Here is a 22,517-nt window from a genome sequence, read left to right as displayed (position 1 = left end):
GACAAACATTCAGCATATAATTTATGCAGAAGTGACACACAGATGGATGCCACCTCTGCTACCCATTTGGAGGAAAGACATTTCTCTGAATGTGAGGGCAGAGGAGCTTTTAAGAGGATGTTCATTTGTGTTGCCAACAAAAGTAAAGAGCTGTACGCTCTCCTGTCAACCACAGCAGTGCTTTTACTCTGGGTTTAATACCTTTGAGAAGACTAAAGAATAAAACTTGGACTTGTACACCACAAAAAGTCAATCTCATCAAGTTGATTTGTATAGGACATAGTCCAAAAGCAGATGGTAAACAAATATTTTGAACCATGTTTTCTTTGATATTCTGGATGGGCCTTCACTGTCTGATTTGTAAGCCAGTGCCAGCGACAACTGCATTTTAGAAACGCTGCCAGATATATTACAAGGGGGAACTGGAGCAGAACAGCTCTCTGGCGATGCACCATGGACATTATGCAAATACCATGAGAGAACATATTAGCTAGTCTATCGGTTCCCCTTTAGAGATGCCTCCACCAAATTGTCTCAGAGGTCGCAGTGAGCTCCCACTGAGCTGAGGAACGGCTGAATTTAAATCAGGGTGACGGAGCAGCCTTTCGGACATTTCGCATCACTCTTCCCACTTTCCAAATGTATAACAGTACCGACACAGTATATCTCTTAATTTATGTAATGCAGCCGCTGCGTGCACACGCCACACACTTGATTGTCACAAATATGCCTTGATGAAGATGCATTCAATCTGAAAAACTCATAGTAGTTCATTGAAACACATTTGGTGTAATGTCCCATAACACTTGACGTCTCCACCAAGTCAGAACGGTTGGAGGAGCAACACTGACGGCGGCATATATTCCCAGTAATAGCCTTGATGTTTGTTTTTAAAGAGGCTGTGGCACTGCATGCCATTATAGGGCTAATGATGTACGATTGTCATCTCACACATTGCAGAGTTAATTGGGCCTCTGTGATCATGCCTAATGGCTTTACCAGGGAATTATTGACACAATGATGTGGGCCGACGTGCTACAGGTAGGTGAATAAATAAATAAGCAAGCCCCCGCCGCCACCCCCCCACCTTTTTCTCCCCAGACGCGAAGCTCGTCAATCTTGGCAACTGCCTCTGGAGCACCCCAGTCAGTTAACATTTTAGAAAATGGCTGCCCATTAATAATAAAGGCATATTAACATAAGTGAATTCTGCTGCGGTGTGGGATTCAGTGGAACAGTTATTAAAGTCCAATTTGGCCCCATTAATAATGCATCCACCTTTGACTTTCTGATATCCAGATTATGTGGTATTACTGTGGCTATACATTATTTATTAACCACTTTCAATTGGGGACCTTGATGACTTCTAATTGGTAGGTGGTGGTGCCATTAAGTTACCCCTGATGAGACTTGTCAATCAAGATGCATTCTCTCGACCTCAGTGTCCAACAGACACACACACACATGCATACACACCCAGTCAGAGCCAGGTGCCAACGGTGCCAACAGTGCCACGGTGCGGGACAGGGGCATAGTGCTCCACCCCACAACCCTGCCGAGACGCAGAGGTCTGACTCCTGTCCATCACGGCCATTTGAAGTGTTGCAGAGGGAAGGCTAAACGGCATGGGGCCTGCTGTTAGAGAGGCCTGGCTTTAAAAGTTAATGGCTCCCGTACTATGCTGAATGACACTGGAAGGGTGAGCGATTGTCATGCCTCCATCCTCTGGGGGCCTTTTGTCAGTCAGTCATTCAGATAGACAGACGGTGGCACATGCGCTGCCATACAGATACACCCGGGCATATACAGTGCAGCCCATACATACACAAGGGTAAATGTATAAATGCGAGCAGAAACAAGCCTACATTCGTCGTAACTGTAATGTAATAATAAAATAATAAAATCTGTGAATATGCAAAAGCATCGTGCTGAAGAAACAACAAGGCTGTCAGCTTTCAAAGCAGCGTGCCGTAACTTTTCTGATGACACATAATGGGTTGTACAAAACAGGCAAGACAATGACAACACATCCCGCTCAACTTCAGGCTGTTACAATCATGCTGAATAGCATGTCATTCTGTCCAGCATGTTGAGATTTTATTGCATGGTAGATCAGCCCAAACTAATTTGAAACTGAATGACAATCACTCGCTCAAGAGCGTTCCTGCTGCACAGAAATGGCTGAGTAACAATTTGTGCACAGCAGAGTAAAGAGAAAAAGGAAAAACGAGTGCGAATGAATTCTGCTCCCCTGAGTGCTGGCAAGAAATGGAATCAAGATAAAAAAAGGAGGAAGTGAGATATCTCGTTAAATACACTGGAATTGGATACACGCAGCAGCGCCGCACAAAGGCACCCCCCCTCCATCCACACGCACACACAAACCAACACAAATACACGCACACATCTACACCTCACTCTTACAAATGCACAGAACCAGCTGAGCACACAGATTCAGGCTGCACACACCCTAAAAAAATTCAGGGGATGCACATATTCCAACAGAAATAAACACAATCTTCAGGCACCTACCTGGGTTTTATTAATTGATATTTAATCTGGGCTTCATGGGGGAGGTTTTCTGGCAAATAAAAGGGACCTCATGTTGAATCTGGCAAGCACTACATCCCAAGAGCTGCAGTAGCACCAGCTGTGCGTGACTCAGAGATATTCAGCAGCTCTGTTAACAAGGATGGATACGGTGAGAAGTGGACTTGAATGGGAGTTTTAAGGCCACCTGGATCACTTCATCAGACCGTCCTGTGACCACTGCCCAACGGCCATCTGCATGCCAGGTAATGTGATTCAGACATCAGTTCTTCACAGTAGTGGGACTAGAGACTGGTGATGCACAGTGTTGTAAAAAATGAGCTGAGCCTGAAACAAAATAGTAAATGTGGAGATACACAAGGTGCCAGTAATGTGAATTACATTAAGAAATGATCAAGAAAGATGCTTTCATTAAATTTGAGCAGACTCTGTCACTTTCAGCATTATTACTTTGGTAACTGAGCATAAACTCTCAACTCAACCACTTTATTAGGTACACCTTGGTAAAACTAATATAATCTAACAGAACAGCCCGGTAAATACACCTTCATGAAGATTTGAAATAATAATAATTATTGTTGTTGTTGTTCTTAGTGTTATTAGTACTGTGTTGTTTTTCTAAAAGCGTCAGCAGGTTGTTCACCTATGACTTAAGTGCAGTGGCCAACAAGGGAAACTTAAAGGACCAATTTTATACAAAGTATGTTTACAGGTCGGGGAGTACTACTGCACATGTGAAAAGGCATTATAAAGCCTTTTGTTGCATGTAATCTGATAAATTGCCTCCACTGGCCAAGTTGCATTGTGGACAATATAGGCACCAGGTTCAAAAAGTGGTACACTGGTCTAGCATTGGACAGTTTAAAAGCAAATCACCATAATCGATACAACACAACCAGAGATATCACCTTTTTATTCCACGCATTCTTCTTCCTTTTCAAAACCCAGTGCCTACATTACCCACAATGCTACGTAGCCACCGAGTGAAATCACTGGAGGCAATTTATCAGATTACATGCAGCTTCCTCTGGAGCCACAAAAGTCTTTTTACTTCTTTTACACATATGCAGTCGTACTGGCCAAGACCTGCAAACACACTTTAATGTGTAAAACTGGTGGAGGTGCCCTTTAAGAAAACACATGCAAATAAACAAAACACAAGCAGAGTAGGAAAAGGAACGTGCAAAAACAGAAACAATGGACATTTTGTTGTTTAGTGTGTATTTGTTGCATGTTTCCTTCATTTGCTCGTGTTTTGTCCGTTTGCAGGTGTTTGTCCTTATCGGCCACCGTTCATCGGTGTTAGAAAAAGGGAACGATGGGACAGAAAATACATGAATGATTACAGTATATGTTGTCAACTCGTGTCACATTAATGATGCACTTATCATTTTCATATATTTACAGTATAATTAATGACTTTTTTCATGTTTAATTAATCAGTAACTCATAGTTTGTTAAGGTCTTGTTAGCGACATTACTATAAAATGTTTGCATTAATATTCATGTACACTGAATATTCATACCCATCCTCGCCCATCAGTATGCCCGCTAGGCGCCAGTGGAAGGCCAGCACTTATAATTGGCAATCTTTTCCTGTTGGTTGACAGTACAGAAGAGTCATTTCCTTGCATTCAAATCTGCGAGTCGCACAAAGCCGGCTTGTCAACTTTCCACTTCATTACAGGTCAAGCAATAGACTCATTTCTCTCAGGCGCGTCGCTCCCATAATTGTTTTCTACCTCTCCTTTCGTAGCCAATTTACATGTGCTTCCTTGCTGGGTGTAAAAGAGACAGAGAAAGGAAAGATGAAAATGCTCCTGCTTTTCACTTCCACTCACCGTCCATTAACGACTTGACACATGGAACGCAAAAAAGTAATATGAATTTTGTTCGCCTTTCTGTAGCGTTTGCTTTGAGCCATATGATACAGTATGTTGAGCTGAGCTGGGAATTTGATGGGAAATAATAGTGTAGAACAGAGAAGACGGGGATGAAAGCAGGTTGAAGGAAAAAGGTATAGACTGCATGCAGCAATATGTTGCGATGAAGGAGGCTGTCTGCTCGGGTTTATATAAGTGTTCCCATATAAAACTGACTCTACATACTGCTTTATAGTGAAATGTTACAATGAACTGTGATTTGATGGTGAAATGGAAGCAACCACTAAATACAACAGGAGATGAACAGTTAACATGCAAAGCTTATTAGAAACAAGAATAAACAGCTAATTGTCTGTGTTGTCCTTTCTACATGTAATACAGCTTATTGCACATATTATCTCTCCTGCTACAGCTCTGTAGTCTTGGCCTCGTCTTCACACCTCCATGTCTGTCAACAGAGAGCTGCTGCTGCATTCACCTTTAAATGAAAACAGCAGTCAAATGATCAGTTGAAGAGCTGATACTGCACATGCAGTGATATTGATCAAAAAAGGATAATTTCACTGCTGGTCCTGCTTAAAAATGGACTGTAAGAGGGGATAGTGAGGCAACATGGAGTGGTTGGTAAAGCAGGTAAAATCTGATATATTACAACTACAAACCAAAACACACCACTCACCTGCAGGATGGAGACAGCCTCCGGTGCACCCGCAGGCTGCTACCAGGAAACTCTCCACAGAGACCGAGGAGCCAGCGTCATTGAAACATCCTTAAAATATTAAAAACCTGCAATGGTAATAAACACTAATAAAATCATTTGGCAAGGGACTGGAAATAAGACAAATAGTGGCAGTAAAATTAGCCCGACATAAAAGAAAAAGAATCACAGTTGCATGTACCCTCTTGCTTTGGGATGTATTTCAAAATAAAAAGCAGATATTTAGGTTGACACAGCCACAGCAGCCACAGGTCTGTGTGTCCTCGAGCAACAATTCCAGTTTTAAAATAGCTGTGGAAAGAAAAACAACTATTAGCCAACCGATGCTCAGTGTTTACCAAAAATTTATGACATGTTTTCACAGAATGCCCCTCCAACCACAAAAACTCTGTTTAGTTGTTTTTTTCTATTTCAGTTTCACTAATCTGGGCTTGCTGATATCTGCCTCGTGGCTTCCTTACTAATACTTATTATCAGTTTTACATTCCTAAAATAAATCACAAAGAATTCAACTGCCAAAACTATGTACTGGGAAGGCACATAGTGACTCTGGCAGATATGAAGGTCTGTTTTCAGTGCTCAAGTTTCTGGCTTTATGCAATTCTGACATTACGCTGAAAGGTTTCCTGAATTATTTCATGACGGCAAAATATTTACTGAGTAAAGATTTACAATGACTGTGTGCAGTCACTGTGTTTCTACTCAAATGTCTTTCAGACCTTGATTCGATGTTTCCAAAGTGTCAGAGGACGTTCTAAACACTTGCATCGTTTAATGTAAACGTATTTATGTGAGCGGAATGACTTCATAAGTCGTTGTGAGATCAAATCCACAAAGCTTCTTCACCTACTGATCGCTCATAATGAATACGCACTCTTACTTGGGAGGACATCACATTGACTTTCATGTTTTCACTATAGAGATTTACCCTAAAGCTGGATTTAAAGCAGATGAAGGAGATTTACCAGAGTCCCACCACAGATACCTGCTGTATAAGTCTTGATTTATAGTTGAGCATCAGATTCCAGCCCATTGTGATGCTAGACACATGTACTGTATTCATATTCCCCACAGTGACTCTGTTTACATTCTTTAATTTACTGTGTGATACAGGCCGAGGCTGGGTGTTTAAATTCAGTGTGAGCAGAAGGTCTGCAATATGGCTTTGTTAGATGTGTTTTTCCTAAAGGGACACATCTTTCTTCAACTTCCTTCATGTTGTCTCCCAATGTTCTCCACCAAGATTAAAAACTTATGAAGCAGTTGTTTCAGTCTCCATTTCAGTCAACCAACTATATTATCTGTATCCGTAATAGGGGAGAGTTAACACGGAAGTGTGTTTTGCTGAAACAAGATTTGGGCAGGACTAATGAGAAGTTGTTAATTTAAGCCTGACATTGATACGGGATGATCAGAAGTAGCCGCATAGTCACGGATGAGCCCGGATGTGCCCGTGCCATTTAAATCTAAAGCTGGCTCTCCCAACAAAATCTTCAAGACTTCAAGTGACGTCTAACGAATGATCAAAGTTCAAATGAGTGCAGGGTCACCTTGCTGCAAAGATGTAAAAACAAGCTCTCTGGGGGCGTCCCAGTTGGTGTCCTTGCCGCAGTTGCCCATGGTTCGAATCCGATCTTCGGCCCTGCACGTCATCCCCCCTCTCTCATCCTATTTCCTGTCAGTCAGAAAAGAGCTGGCTACAGAAAAATCAGACGCTGACAAAAACTGACCGCCACAATGCCGCTGTAACCGTAAGTGTAGCTGTAACTAGCCGTAACCGAGTAGACCATCGCAGTCGCCACGATTCAGTGTTTGACGTCGCTGCAATAGTTGTGCAATAATGTTTTGGGGGAATTTACTGCAGCACTGAATGAAGAATAAAAAAAGAATATTCAGCAACGATGCAATATATATAATTGACAGTAGGTAAATACATGATAATTGAATGAGATCTTAAAATAAAGAGTGCATGAACTGTTCGGGTTGATCTACATATCACTTTTTGCTTTGGTTCCCGCACACCTCATATCCCAAGGGCTACACTACTTATCAGAAGTCGCTATATTTATTAATAAATAAAAAAATATTAGTAGAAGAAGTTTTTTTTCCTTCATCATGAGTTTTGATATTGTCCTATTTTACTTGAATCTCGTACAAAAGATACTTAAAGAAAGATATTAAGTATAAATCCAGCTGTACCCTAACCGGTCCATCTCTAACCACAACCCTGACAAGACTTAGCACTGCAAAGTCATGACTCACCTCGTGGGTATCTGCTTTTTGTCTCTGAATGGGATGCATGTGATCAATACAAATACACACTGGCAATTTCATCAATGTATACGTTGATTCATATCAGTGATGTATCAAATCCAAGAGCTTTTGTTGCTCAGAATTTCATCTGGACATTTTTAAACCATGTTCACACAGTAATGCTTATACAGCGGCTTCGTGTTGTCTCGTCCTCCCTCCGTCTCTCTCCTGTGTCAGCCTTTATGAATCCTCCTCCATCTGAAGTCATAGTGCTGCGATAATCGTGCCCCCTCTCCTCTGAATATCTCTCTCATCCTCTTTCCATCCCACACTCCTCCTCAGTGTCTCAGAACCCCATTTCTTGATGCCAACTGGCAGCGGCAAGCGAAGACAAGTTTCTCTTATGTCACCCTACGCACCGACTGCACGATAATGCTAATTCACCACGACAACAATTTAGCGTCGTTACCATAAATGCTCGACATGTTCCCAAACAGTCCCCATCGTGATTGGCACCACAATTACACAAAGAAAGGGACTGACAAACTGAAATGTAATGCAAGCAAACCTTGCCCTGGATTGCATCAGTGGCACAGAATCAACTGCAACAGGCCTCTTAAAACGCATTTGGCAAAGCAGAATCAACATTCGATGTAGTAGCACACATGTGCATTTAAAGGCTCCTTGCCCCAAATGATTGCTTGAAGGTGTAAAGGGATTTAAAACCTTGGTTGCTTGTCATGGCTGTCTTATTCTTCCTGTTCCCAAAAAGCAGTCTGACACTTTCTTACAGTATCAAAGCTCTGTTTTTTCTTCCTTTTCAAGTCTGATGTGTGCATGTTTCATCAGTGAGGAATGAATTTCAACTCGCTCTTGTGCATTTTATCATTGACAAGCATGTGTGAGTCTCCTTTATGGCACACGCCTGCTGTTTTTGGAAAACTCGCAACAAACTACTATTATCAAACAACCGACGGAAGCTTTTCATTTCCCATTTTTGCCCCGACCACGAGGCTGTTTTTCTGGGCTGTACCGCGGCGAGACCTTCACAAGGCCGAGCTTTTAATTGCTTCCTTGCAGGGGGTTCATCTTGACAGTGCCTCACATCCTTTCTTCCGTGGATAAAAAAAAAAGAGAGAGAAATCTTAGAAACAGCGGCAAAAAGGATTTCTGCCTACGCTTGATCTCCCCTGTGGAGTTTGTCAAACAAAAGAAGATCCTTTAATTTGGTCACAACAGGGGCCTTCCACTGTACTCCGCGCGCGGAAATTCTGCCAAGAAAAGTCAGTGCTCCCCCTAATGTCCCAGATGAGTTGTCTGACCTCGCAAAGTTCATGAACATGACTATGAATATCTTGTAGTCAACACGTCTTTTATAACAATGTCACCTCTTCTTTTTTATTTCAATGATCTGACACGAGACAAGGAAACACGATGTGTTTCTTCCATGTTTTATGATGAGCTCAGGCTTATCAAACCATCCGAGTATTGCTGCATTTAACTTTTTCTCCTTTCTCCTCGCTGCCAGACTTCCACCTGCACTATGGTCTTCAGCAAGTCTCCATGGGAACTGGCACACAGGAAATTGTTTCTCATAACCAGAGCACCTAAGGTGAGAGGGGCTTAAGATCTCCGAGAAAAAGCTCAAAATAGTGCTGGCTGGAACAGGAGGTACCGACAATCTGTGTGGTCTCAGTGATGCAATAATAAAACATAGGCAGTGCCAGTTTTACTCCGAAAGGGATGAGTTGTAAATCTATCTATGTTCCTCACATGTGGCTCTGCTCCATCTGCTGCCGCCGTATATCCTCAGTGAGTGAAATGGAAAAAGTCTTAATACTTTTAGGAAAATTGCTTTTTAAGAGAGCTCGAGTTTAACAACAAACTGACAGGTAATTTAATAGATATATGCTGCAACACAATGAATTGCATTTGAGGACTTAAGGACTGAATATGTGCCGTATACGGTACACATATGAATTCATGACACGGAGGCGAGTTCAGCCGACACTGCACACCGCCTGTTCACTGACCATGGACTTTGTTTTTATAACTAAATTTTAATTTTAATTCACATTATTCTGACATTCATTTTATCTTGCAGGCTCATGGGACTTAAATGTTATGCAAATGCATGCATATACTGCGCATTTGAATATACTGTTGCATATGTGTGAGTTGTCTAATATGCCTGACATAGTGTGGGAGTATGCATGAGCATTTTCTTTGCATTCCTTATTCAAGAGAAAACCTTCACAATATGTCTCCGTGCAAATGTAAATCTCCCCTAAAGCAGATTTATTGTGCTGGCAGGTGCCCTTTTTTCTTTTAAAGTGGTCTGAGGTGTTTTGAGAGAAGCAGAGGCTGAGTGATCCATTTGCCCAGCAGGGGCTGCTGCTCTGTGGGGAGTTGGAGGTCTCTGTGTCCCTGGAGGATCTTGATCCCCCTCTCATCCATCTCCAGGTGCACCTGTGTGCTCTCTCTCGTTTAAAGCCCCTCTCTGGCTGTGCTGAAAGCCAAGTGGATCCTGGTTAGTCCAACTCTGGGGCACGCCTTTGCCATGTGAAGCTTAAAGGTTTAATATAGTGTTGAAAGAAGGTAATTCAAGGGGTTACCTAACTGAAATAAGTGCTAACAACCCTGGTAAGTTGGCTTTAAAAGCACCATGTGATGAGTAACTCAACTTTCTAGTCCAACCAACCTGAACTTAAATATCATTCAAACTAAATATTGTAGTTTCCCTGCAGTCATAGTGTTGTGTAGTGGTTGCCAGTCGTTTTCTGTTGATGAACTCTGTATGTTCCAAATAAGATCGTTTGAAAGGATTTTATACCGGGGGTTTGGGGACTTTGGGAGATTGAAACTTTATTAATAAATTGTGATGCTGAACAAGAGCAGTGTGCAGGTTCTCCTTTTCTCAAGACTGGAGTGATACTTTCTAACACACCTGCATCTGAATTAGCTGGATGTGCAAGTATTTCAACACATCCTCATACCTAAACAACTGAATAGGTCGATTGTCAGCGCTTCCCAAAGCGACATGACCGACATGACAGCAACACACTTACCTGACCTTCATCATATGGTGGCAATTTGGTAAGGTGTAGGCACTACAACTACTTGGTTAAGTATACAAAAATATTGTGGTTTGGGTTAAAATCACTACGTATATGTACATATATATTATATATATATTATATATATAAATTAAAACAACTCACCTTTGACTTCTGGTTTCACACTGGACACGAACAGCATGAAAATCCTGTGCTTGTTTAACCCGACTTTCCATTTTCAGCTTTTCAACTTTACTACAGCTGCTAGACATTCCCGTCTAACACCAAACGTAAATATGGGTCGTAACTGTCACGACTCAAAATGGTGAGGGCCCAAATGCAGACACACAGAGGCAGGCAAGTTTAAAACAAGAAGCAAGCCTTAATGAGCTGATGCCTGAAATCCAAAGAAGAAAGACAGGCAAAGGAAAGTCCAAGGAAAAAAACAAAAGAGAAATACAAAACTGAGGGAACCAACAAAGAGCGAGGGAACAACACAGGCTTAAATACAAACTAAACTAACAAGGGGAGGAAGTGCAGGTGGAGAGACACTGGAAACAGCGCAGTGCTAACGAGGCTGATGTGAGACAGGTGTATGGGGGAATCAGGCTGGGGAGGAGCACAGGAACACAGGAGGGAAACAACACGGGGAACACAGGTGAGCAGGAAGTAGACAGTGACCACAAGACACAAGAGGATACAACTACAAAATAAAATAGGAAATCAACAAACCAAAAACCATGACAGTAATAAGCTGCCTCGTTTTTTTCTAATGAGGACAGGCTCGGTGTTATTTAACATCATATAAGAGTGGATATTATTATGTTTCAACCATTTATCCATGAATCATATCCATTTGCCATCGCTTTTAATTATCTCAGCAGTTTATTCTTAGCTATTTCAACCATACAGTATGTCTATTACTTGTATCTGATCAACCTATCTGCAAGCTTGCTAACTTGTTTTCATGCTCTCTCAATCGAAACCCATTGTGTTTAATGTTAAAACCAACTTGCAGGCTCGTGGGAGGTATGTGTCTGTATAGCCTATTGTAACTGGTAGCTTATGTAAATATACATGAGATCAGCATTACGCCAACTTTTGCTATAATCCGATTAGTATGTTTGTTTGCTCCTCAATCTTTCCAGGGACCTCCTGGCAACTAAAAATACTCTATACCATTACCAATGGATGGAAGTCATGTGCATGACATGTGTATTCATGTCATGCACAACGTACAGTACGTGTATGTGTGCATTCTGTATTTTGTATTTGTGAAGACAATAAATGCTGGCAGTATAGCCATGAGAGCAGCATTAATGATAAAAGAAAAAGTGAATGCTGGCTCTGTATCAGTCCCTGTATAAGACATTTCAGCTAATAGGCATTTGAGAAGCTAATCTACAACAACAGTCTTAGCTGGCTGTTGGTATCTTTCAGAAACAGCTGGAGGGATTTAGATCTTTATGACAATGAAAATGTATGAGCATAGGAGGTGCAATATAAATTCCGGTATGATGCGTGCTGCAGTTGATGGACAATTTGTGTTCCTTCGGAGACAAACGGAGACAAATGATGGTTGCCTGTTGATTTTTGTAGGCTGGACTGCCGGGGGAATCTGCCTGAGCACTGCTCATTCTGTCATCTCCGGCAATGAGAATGAATGTCAGACATTATGCTTGATCAGCTATGACCACTATATTTGCCCTCAGGAAACGTTGACGAATACTTAAATCACGCGCTTTGACTGAGTCTGCAGCTCTGCGCTTGGGCTCCCCAAAATCTCTCTTTTCTCCTCATCCCCGTCGCTCTCGCTTCTCATTTCTCCCTTTCCCCCCACTCTTTTCTCTCTCTCTGCTTTCTGTCTCTTCATCTGAGAATATGATTTGTCATGGTGACTGAGAGAGGAGATAGAAAAAAATGTTTACTTCAGGAAAAAAAAAAAAATGTCTCTAACGTGTCTTAATGTATTCTTTTAAAAGAATTGACGCAGTGGCACGGAAAAAGATTAATTTATCACGCCATCAAGCACAGGAACAGCTGCAGAGAAGGATGGGTGTAAATTGCGAGTCGCTGACAATGCCTGCGTTACAGATGGATTTCTCTGTCTGCGTTTCATATTGAGATGCGGGGTGGATGAGAGGAGGGGAGGGGGAGGGATGGGAGAGAAAAGGGGTTAGCGAAAAAAAGCAATTTTGTCAGCTCTCGTCCAAACTTTGTGACGGGGGTAATTTTGATCCATTAGCTCTCAGCTGCTCGCCTTGGCCAATTTTCCATTGTTCTCACTTTCACAAGATCTGCCCCAGGGAGAAATACCTTTGGCCCTAATGGAATCTGTTTTCAATGCAAAATGTGCATGGATACATATCTGTCGGATGCTCCCCAGCTTCCCACTAACCCGTTCTGTTGTTTAAGTCAGTGTGAAATTGTATGCAGGTGTGTGGATTGTTAACAGAATATCAGTCTGCTCGTTCTTTAGCCACGAGTTAAAAGTTTTATGTGAATTCGGGAGAAGTTTTTAAGGAATTGCTCCCGCTGTGAGTCTGCCTAGAAAAAGCCCGGGAGATGGGCGAGAGGCCAAAAAGCCACCCCCTCAATACTGGGATTGTGAGATGACAATAACAGGCGAGATCAAAGGGAATGGGAGGGGGGAGAAGGGAGGAGAAATTCTGGAGAGCCACCTCCAAAATCGCATCACAGGCTGAGCGAGCGTGGCAGCATTTAAGGTGCTATTTGTAATATCTTTGTCCCTCGGCCCACATAATGGAAAGTGGAGGCAAATGCTGCAATTCAACAGACGTCTTTATTTAAAAAATGAATTCACATGGTTCTCTTTTGATTAAGACGCTCAGTCAGGATGAAACTGCATGAATAAAAGACACAAAATGCACATGATTCATGCTTGAAATAACCAGAACATCATAAAGCATTACCAGGATGCTCTTTGTTTTAAGAGAGCCCCCCGATTGAACCTTTGCAATACATTAGCTGGTGCAATCGGATTTTTTTTCTCTCCTAATGATAAGAGGGCACCATTTATTGCCTTTCAGGCTTTTTTCTCAGAACCATTCCTGCCCTCCAGCATTGTTCTTGGAGCAGCTTCTCCAGGCAAAGCCTCTTCAAATGGAGAGGATTATATAGCCACAATCACAGCCAGGGTGCTCTCTCAGACCACAGCTCAGGGCTACCTTCCTGTTGCACCTTCCAGGAGGAAGCAGGACCTCCGTTAACGCAAGAATGTTTTCTGAAAGAAGGATTACTTTACTGTATATTGGTCCGTCCTTGCCCCCCCCCCCCCCCCCCCCCCCCACACCCTCTCCGGCTCCTCCGACTGACCACCCGCGCTCTGGACCTGTTCCTGAGATTTCCTTGCTTCAGATTAGAAATGCCAATTATGTCTTATCAAGACGGAGGGTCAATAAAATATTGAAGCAACAGTGTTTACTCCGATTAAGCCTCCAAGTGCCAGATGGAGATTATGGGACAGTTCAAATTCTAGTTTGGCCAGAAATAGGGGCACTGTTGAATTATGGATCACACGGCGAGCCTCTGGGAATGCAAAGAATAGATAGGGAGGTAATCCCAGAATGCTGAGAGCCCTGACAGGGAGGAAGGAGACAAGAGCTGATAGGAGGAGAAGTGAAAATCTTTGGATGGATGAGTTAGGCATCTTGGGTTGGTGTACTTCCAAATATAAACTTACTATCTGCGAGCTAACCGCCTCTTTTCTCCACCCTGTTTTAATTTACAAAAAGCAATATACACTCAGCTTCAGATCACTGATGCTCCATTTCATTTACAATGCAGAAGAAGAAAATTGCACATGCTTACTTGACATACATAACCGCATCACAGAAAGTATAGGCACTGCACCGAGTGCCAGAAATAAATTCACATTGGGATTATTTTCGGGCGCCTATAAAAAATAAAAAATTAAAAGGTAAAGAAACTGATTTAATACAGAAAACATATTGTCAGCTGGCAATCTCTCCTACTTCAAACATAATTCAATTTCCCCTATGAAAGGAGATACCACTTTTAATTAAATTTGTTTTAGCTTTCTTTGAAGGTGCAATAGGTGACAGACCTCAATTATAATGTACTAATTAAAAAAAACACACAAATAAATAAATAATTTAACGTACTGGGGAGAAGGGAGAAAGTGTGTAACTCGTGAAGCTTGTGAAGTTTCCGCTATCTCATCATTCCCATTAAAAGAAGGGAGAGCAGCTAAAATTGAAAGCGACGGTGGAGTCTTTAGGAGGCGGCCTGTGATTTCCAAATTATCATATTTTCCGAGTCAATAATAAAAAGCTTATGATAGTGCTAGCTATGCTGACAGGCTTTAATAAGATAGGGTCGCTGGAGCGCGGCAGACCGAGGGGCCGAGCAGCTCTGTGTGTTTGCGTATGCATCTGAATATGTGTGTGTGTGTGTGTGTGTGTGTGTGTGTTGTGCACCTGAGAGAGACCGTGCATGAATGTGTATTTCTGTCCCACTGTATGTGTATGTGCTTAAGCGCATGCATCATGCACAGTACAGTGAGTCGTGTGAGTGTGACCGTCGGCTCAAACTTAGAAAACGTATAAATCACGACTCTGACACATAGCAGGGACTCCTGTGGCACTGTTTCTCCACCATCTTTGTTTACGAGATATTTGCCATGCACAACGCTGCGAAACCCACAAATTCTTTTTCAGTTTACAAGAGCTTGTGTTCGGTGACAAAGTGTCATTGTTTATTGGGTTATTTCAGCCAATTTCATTTGAACAAATGCAACTCTCACTACCATAAAGCACTGATATGATTCCGTAATAAGATTGTCGGCGTTGTATTATCTTTATTGACACAACACACAGTTATTTTGCGACGCGAATGCAACGTAGCCCACTCAGCTCGTGTAGGAAACGTGTTCAGCTCGATTGCTGATGAAAGTAACCCTGCTGCTTGATGTGCGCTCTAATGTATGACTGAGGAAAGTTCTGCACGGTTGTGTGAAGAGCCCGCCCTCCTCCATCACCGCACGACGATGTGCACTCTCACGCCGATGCCACGCGCTGTATGATACATGAGCCACGGTATCCGGGGACCTCATTGATACCATATTAGGAGAAAAGATAAAAACTAACAGGTCCATTGGGCACAAGTGTAGATCCTTCATTAGGGCACTGCTCATTGATTTCCCTGTTGGTAATCTCACACTGATGAAGTGAGTGGGTACAAATATTCATGGCCCAGTGATTACCTTGACCCCATCCCACCCACAGCCATTAAGAAGTGGGGGAGGAGTGGGCTGCTGGGGAGGGATAATTGTCTCTGGGGAGGTCAAGAGGGAAGGTTGGGGAGGGTCCCAAAGGTGTTAGACGAAGAGATGTGTGAGTGTGTATGTGCTCTTTTTCGGCGTGTGGTCAGTGTGGTGGAGATGGTTTGGAAGTACAAGAAGAGATGCCATCAGTGCAGGAAGTGTGTGTCCGCAACCTCACACACAAGCAGCCATCATTAACACAACCACTCTGGGATGCTTTACCACAGTTCTCGGGGGGGGGGGGAATGAGGCTTCCCACACATATGGACACAAGCTCATCAGCTGCATCCCAAATATGTTTTAAACGCAGAGGGTCAGTGGATGAAATCTTTGGTTAAGATCAAGTTCAACTACATAACATCATCTCAGAGGAAGCAGTTGTAGCTACACCTGCCGTGGTGGATGGTGGATACCTTGGCGGTGAGTTCACTCCTTCCCATTCCCGACCAAACTACCCAGTGACATCTACTTTGGTTTTCTTTTTAATAAAATAAATATCATTGACACTGTCTTCCCAATCTGATTCGTGTTGTTGAAGCTTCATTACATCCGTATGCAGGAGTGGCTCATTAGAATGGCCCTGCCACTCTGTGACAGCCACAGGAGCCTGTTATGAAAAGCAGGCACTGCCCTGTCCTTTCCAATAACCTTTCTTTGGAAGGAAGAAGACAGGGTGAGACAAAAACAGGCACTGGGAAGAAAAGAGAAAGACAGCTGGAGAAGTAGAAAGAGAAAAAGAGGTGAATCAAAAAGATGCAAAGTGCCAAAGGATCGTTCGACAATGAGGGACAGGAGAGCTCGACAAATTACTTTGCCTTTTTTTTTTTTGTTTAGTCAGTGTGGAGGTGGATGGAGGCGGGTTGGAAGAGGAGGGTGGATAACGGTTGGTGGCATTATCGCCTACACGGCTGACAGGGAGGTCTGAGTCCAAAGCCCTCTCTCATTAGATATGCGAGCACATTAGCGGGGACGGCTGTCTTGCTAAAGGTCAGGGTTGGAGGATGCTGGGATGACGGCGAAGCGCGAAGCGCTGAGCGTCCAACCTTCGGGCTCACCTCTTTGAACTTCAATCATTTTGGCCTGGGCTTAATAGGTCCCTGGGGAGGATCAGAAGCAGGAAAAGGCATGGGGAGGGGAGGGGAGCCTTAATGGGACATCACGCCACCTTGACATTTTAATTAAGACTCCCAGCCATTAGCATGCCAGAAGTCGGAGCGTTAGAATGGGGCCTATGTAAAAGCAAATGACAGGATGCCATTTTTTCTCGAGTTTGTGTGAGTCACATGAGAATCTATAGGGCAGCATGATGAAGAGGTGGGAAGAACTGAAGGATTTGCATGATAACGAAGGATTAATGACACAATATTCTTTAGATGATTATCCAGAACATGACTGTATACACAGTGTAATCAAGGGCTATGTTTGTGCATGTTGTGTAACCAAGTGACATAATGTTCGGATTTACTCTTCTTTCATTGTGCATCACTGTTATGTTGTTTCCCCTTTAATTTTCCAGCATTACACTGAACTGAGTTCATGGGCACTTGTTGAAGTACTTAGAATATAATGAAGCTTCAATTCCAGCACACAATGTTCCTCAGAACTTTTGCACAGTGTAGATAACAGAACTGATTTTTCTATGTTTTTGCATGGTATCTTTTTTTTTTTTTATCCTTTTATTGAACAATGAAAGTGTATCATACAAACCTTTGATTTGATTATGTTTTTAATTCTTTTTTTGGTGTTATTACTGTAGAGGGCATTCATGTGACATTACTTCACATGGAAAATGTCACACTGACCTTCCCCCGGTGTCAGACAAAAACATTCAGCCGTTTTGCAGCTGAACGCACCGACAGATTCAGGAATAATTCAAATATACATTTCTGCAGATGGCAGAAGTTTTAAAGAACAGAAATGCAATGTGAAGTAATACTTAACCAACCAAGTGCAACCATTAAATCATCATGTTCGAGGCAGAACATACACTTTGCGTAATAATATAATGTTTATTAGCTATATTAACTGTTCTATAATTCTGTCTACTACATTAAGTGAATGCCACCAAACCTTTTTTTTACTATCTTTTCTGTCAAAGAAAATCATGGTTGTTCATAATGGGCTGAATATTTAAAATAGACTGTTCCATGCAGCTCCACAGCCTGTTTCAACGTCTTTTAACTCATTTTTTTATGTTCCACTGCATCTTGGATCAGTCTCACTGCTCTTATAAGCCTGATTTCCAGTCGCAGAGGGACAAAAGTAGTGAACAGCTGGTAAACATACTGTAGTGGAGCCTTGGGTATCTGAAAAACCTGTCTGGGGCTCTTTAGTTGCCTAATTATTAAATTAGTTAATTATTAAGTTGAGGCCAAAATGGAGCTTTAAAGTGTTATTGACGACATTCAGCCTCCTTACATTGCATTCATGTTACAACACCACTTTTGTTTGAATCATCTGCCCCCTCAGGTGGTTACCAGTTTGTTGTAGCCAACGTTGATAACGCTAATGTCGCTCATGCTAGCTAACACAAAAGTCGCTAACACCAATGTCATTAATGCTAGCTTTAGCAACCTTGGTCGATACCAAGACTCTTCACGCTGACGAAAAACAGATACTACGTGATACCGAGGGCGGTTTACTATTGGCTCACAAACCTTGTTCGAAGCTGGAACCAACTGTCATAATTCTTACACAGAGGGTAAAAAAAATCATGTTGGACCCAACAAACACTGTAAAATTATTAATTCACAATCATAATAATGTTTTTAAGGAAAATAGATAGTTATTTTGCACTGCACTGCTCTGTAGATGTATTTTTTTTTTTAAAAAAGGATTTGTCTACATGAAAATGTTATCAATATGACGTTTAAAGGAGAGTGTAGGCAAAAGTACAAAACACACAACTCCAAATGGATGCTAATGTTGCTAATGATTGTTGATCAATCATAATATACCATTGTTGAGTTTACTCCTTGATGCGCTGACCACAGATGGCCAAAAAAGAAAGAAAAACAATGATTGCAGGTTTAGAAATGTTCTTCTTTTTGATGCATATTTTAGAGGCTTTTTATGCCTTTATTTGACAGGACAGCTGAGGGTTTTGGACAGGAAATGGGAGCGAGACAGAGGGGACAACATGCAGCAGAGAGCCACAGGGTGGATTCAAACCCTGGGCCGCTGCGGCAAGGACACAGCCTCTTCACATGGGGTGCACGCTTCATCAGCTGAGCTCGTGGGGAGACCCACTCTTTTTCAGATCTTTTCAGATGATAAACACGTTGGTCAAGTGCTGTTTTTTTACTTCTTACTCTTTATCCGGTTATTGGTATCATTGCTAATATATTAGCACTGTTTAAATTGTCATGAATTGAAAATCTGTTTATAAAAACAAGTTTTTGAGTTACCTGTGCCTCATTAATGTTTATCTTAGTTAATTAAAAATTAAATGTCTGTGAATAACCTCAGTGAGTTTTGTCACAACAATTACTCAAAGTCAACATTATATAACAACACTGCAAAATTTATCCTGCTGCTTGGAAATCATGAACTTTCATCCCCTCTCACATTTCTAAGTGGTATTATTGTTGAAGCCACTGTGGCAAAGACAACCAGATCGCTTTCTTCCAACAACAAAGGACAAAACAGGAGTTTATTCATCCATTTAGTCAGGTGTCACGCTGCCGCCTGACTAGATTGCACAGTGAAAGCAACGTTTATAGGGAATCAACCTAAACGGTGATGGAGTCGTTATTCTATAGACATTACATTGTGCGGTCAACATTTACTTCATATTGATACATTCAAGAGTTTAAGTTTTTTCCACCGCAGCCTGCGGGGTCTAGTGTTTCAATGTCAGTCTGTTACTCTTACAAAAAAAGAAGTAAACGACCAAATAAAAAAATAATAGTAAATGATTTAATATATGAAATATTTGTAACATATTAAACAAAGAGCAAAGAATCAATAAGAAGAGGGATTCAATAAGATCACACATTCTCATTCACACAGTCTTCATATTGTTTTTTTCTTGCCTCCAAATTACAACCAGTCAGTGTGATGAACTTAATGGACGTCTCTGTAGCCCCGAATTTGACAAATCCCATCTTGAGCTCTGAAGAAAGAAGGCTCTATCGATCTACAGGGCCACCTAATTTATCACACCGCCTCAAGTTCCTCAAAAAATATTTGACCAAGGGGGTTATTCAATACTATTTTCTTCCTGGGTCCACAGAACAAAACCACTCTTCTTCTGAAAAGAAAAAAGTGAACGATGACAGGTGTCAGGAGAGGATGAGATTTGCGACAGAAACTCACTCTCTGTTGCCTTTCACTTCTGCAAGCTTCATTGACAACATGAATAGTCTCTCGGCTCTCTAACCAATGATTTACAGACCAGAACAGTACAGATGTGCCTAGTCTCACTTTACTTACCGCCTGCACTGAAACAGAATCCTCTATCGAGGCACAGCAGCTTCTGAATACCAGCAGTAACTGTGATATTGAACATAAAACTGACACATAGAGACATCAACCAGAATTATCGGCTAGTTAACTTGATAACAAATGAAGTCATCAGCCACACAGCTACAGTATTGCCCGCATGCCATCTTATCATTGTGGTTACTACATATGAGCTCTATCCCAGACCTGCAGCTGGTACAACACATGTTTAATTGCATTTTGTTACCTCCATCTCATGCAGGGTCTTGTCCTCTGAGAGGGTCCAGGTCTCCCTATACTCCCACAACAGACCAGACAAACGCAGCAATCTTTATAAGTGCAGAGGGAAACCATTGTAAAGGCAGTGACCCTGCTGAGAACAGGGCACTAATAGCAGTGCCTCTTAAGCCAAATGTGATAGCAACTGACAAGCCTCAGCCCAAAGAGCACAGGGAACAAACCTGTACAATGGGTCTACAGTGTACAGCAGAGCATGAAGGCACCACAGCTATGAACATAAAGTGCTGTGTGCATGTATCCTTGCTATATATAAATATATAAAGACATATAGACCATATGTCTATACAAGTACTGTATGGGAAGATAGTTAGAAGTAGTGGGTGAAGTGCCTTAACCTCTGTGGGTTGTTAATGTAACATGATTTGCAGAGGTCACATGACACATCTTGTTCTTGATAAAAACATCAGCAAATGCACTTTCCTCTCAGTTCTTACTTCTAAATATCAAACTCTAGTCATTCTGCGACACTATGACACAACAATGTTGCTTCCCTACTATTAACAATATTAAAGACCCATGGAAAACAAGCAATGGCAGGGTACTTTCATTATGTAAAAACAGCGTTAAACATTAAGTTGACATTCAAAGGGTCAGTAAATTAGGATTTCATTAAAAAACTCTAACAAAAAAAAAAATAAATCTTTGAGACATAAATTGTATAGACACAAACAAAAAAGAGAGATAGGATCATAAAAACAACTCCAAAATCGAGGTTATTTAGGTGCAGTAGGTTTCACTTTTTTGGCTTCTCTCATTCACATGAATGAATATTATGTATTTTTACGTAATTTGATAACAATGATCATGCCTGTGTTTTCTGCTAATGATTAGATAACCTATGACTTGGATGAGAGGCAATTTTAATATTTTTAAGCAAAACAAGCAGTAAAATGCAGTAAAAAAAAGTAGAATGGCACTGAGTAGAGAGCATACCTCCGCCAACGCCTAATTCAATCAAGCTTAATCAAATATCAATCTCGATAGACCTGTAATTTTTTTTTTTTTTTTTTTAATTTTTAAACCACACATAACTGCTCAACCATAATCTAAACTCACCACATCTGGGATCCACATCATTAATAGATACAAGCTACCTAAATATGCCAGGTCTTTTAAAATTCAAGATCCCTGCATTATTTCCTGAGAAATTATGATGAAAAATTTGATAAATGCCATATCTCTTTATCCGGATTCCCCCCAAAAGTTAATGGGGTCTATTCTTGACCGAGACCCTCCTCCATCCAGGTTTCATGAAAATCCGTTCAGCAGTTTTTTTGGTATAATTTTGATGAAAGAAAGAATATATTTCTCAAGTGACGACAGTCAGTAAGTAAGTAATGCAAAGACTGCAAAGCCCCACGAGAGCTGAATCTTACCAGCTCCTTAGCTGAACCTGACAGCTGTTACCACGTATCCTAACTCATGAGCCAGCTTCTGTCTCCAGCCTCAACTGGAGGCTCTCAACATCAGTTCAGAGCCACATATTTTAAAACTTAATGTGTGAAATGTGTTTTTCAGCCTAGAATATTCAAATTTGAGTTTCTTTTCATAAGTCTGTGTCTTATGGAGGTTCGTCAGTGCAGCCCAAGGGAAGTCATTTAAAAGTTGGGAGATGGTTTTCTGTTTTTCAGTTCTCTGAGAAGAGCCTGAAGTGAAGGTTTGACCATTACGTTTTACACACAACCTTCTCACTTTAGAGAATAGAAGCACTGTCAACATTGTAAATGATTTCTATTGTTTTTACACACTGTCTTACCTATTCATTTTACACTCAGCAGCCTGGTCTCATTCCCAGGCCGTCAAATAGCAACATTTTGTCAGAGCTATTGGTGTTCAATTCAGATTAGACAAGTTCAAGCCACAATTTGCAAAGATAAGAGTCAAGGCTTTTGTGAAATCATGAAAAATAAATGACTTGAATGGAAATATATCTAATGCTGTTCAAGTTAGAGATGTGTGGTCATTTACAGCAACTAACTGACTAACTGTTGCCATTCATTTTAATTATA

The 22,517-nt window shown here is 41.5% G+C and overlaps 1 long non-coding RNA gene across 1 annotated transcript; it reads right to left on the bottom strand.

Annotated features, from left to right (window-relative positions):
- Positions 1-4,844: 4,844 nt before the first annotated feature.
- On the bottom strand, positions 4,845-10,928 carry LOC140997637 (uncharacterized). Its single transcript, XR_012179377.1, has 4 exons — positions 10,626-10,928; positions 5,333-5,442; positions 5,113-5,219; positions 4,845-4,911 (listed from the first exon to the last, which is right to left on the bottom strand). It is a non-coding gene; the product is annotated as an uncharacterized lncRNA (long non-coding RNA).
- Positions 10,929-22,517: the final 11,589 nt, after the last annotated feature.

This window comes from Pagrus major, chromosome 6 (genome assembly GCF_040436345.1).
Source record: "Pagrus major chromosome 6, Pma_NU_1.0".
Taxonomy (NCBI): Eukaryota; Metazoa; Chordata; class Actinopteri; order Spariformes; family Sparidae; genus Pagrus; species Pagrus major.
The sequence above is the reverse complement of the archived record's forward strand: the minus strand, read 5'-3'. Positions and strand labels throughout refer to the sequence as shown.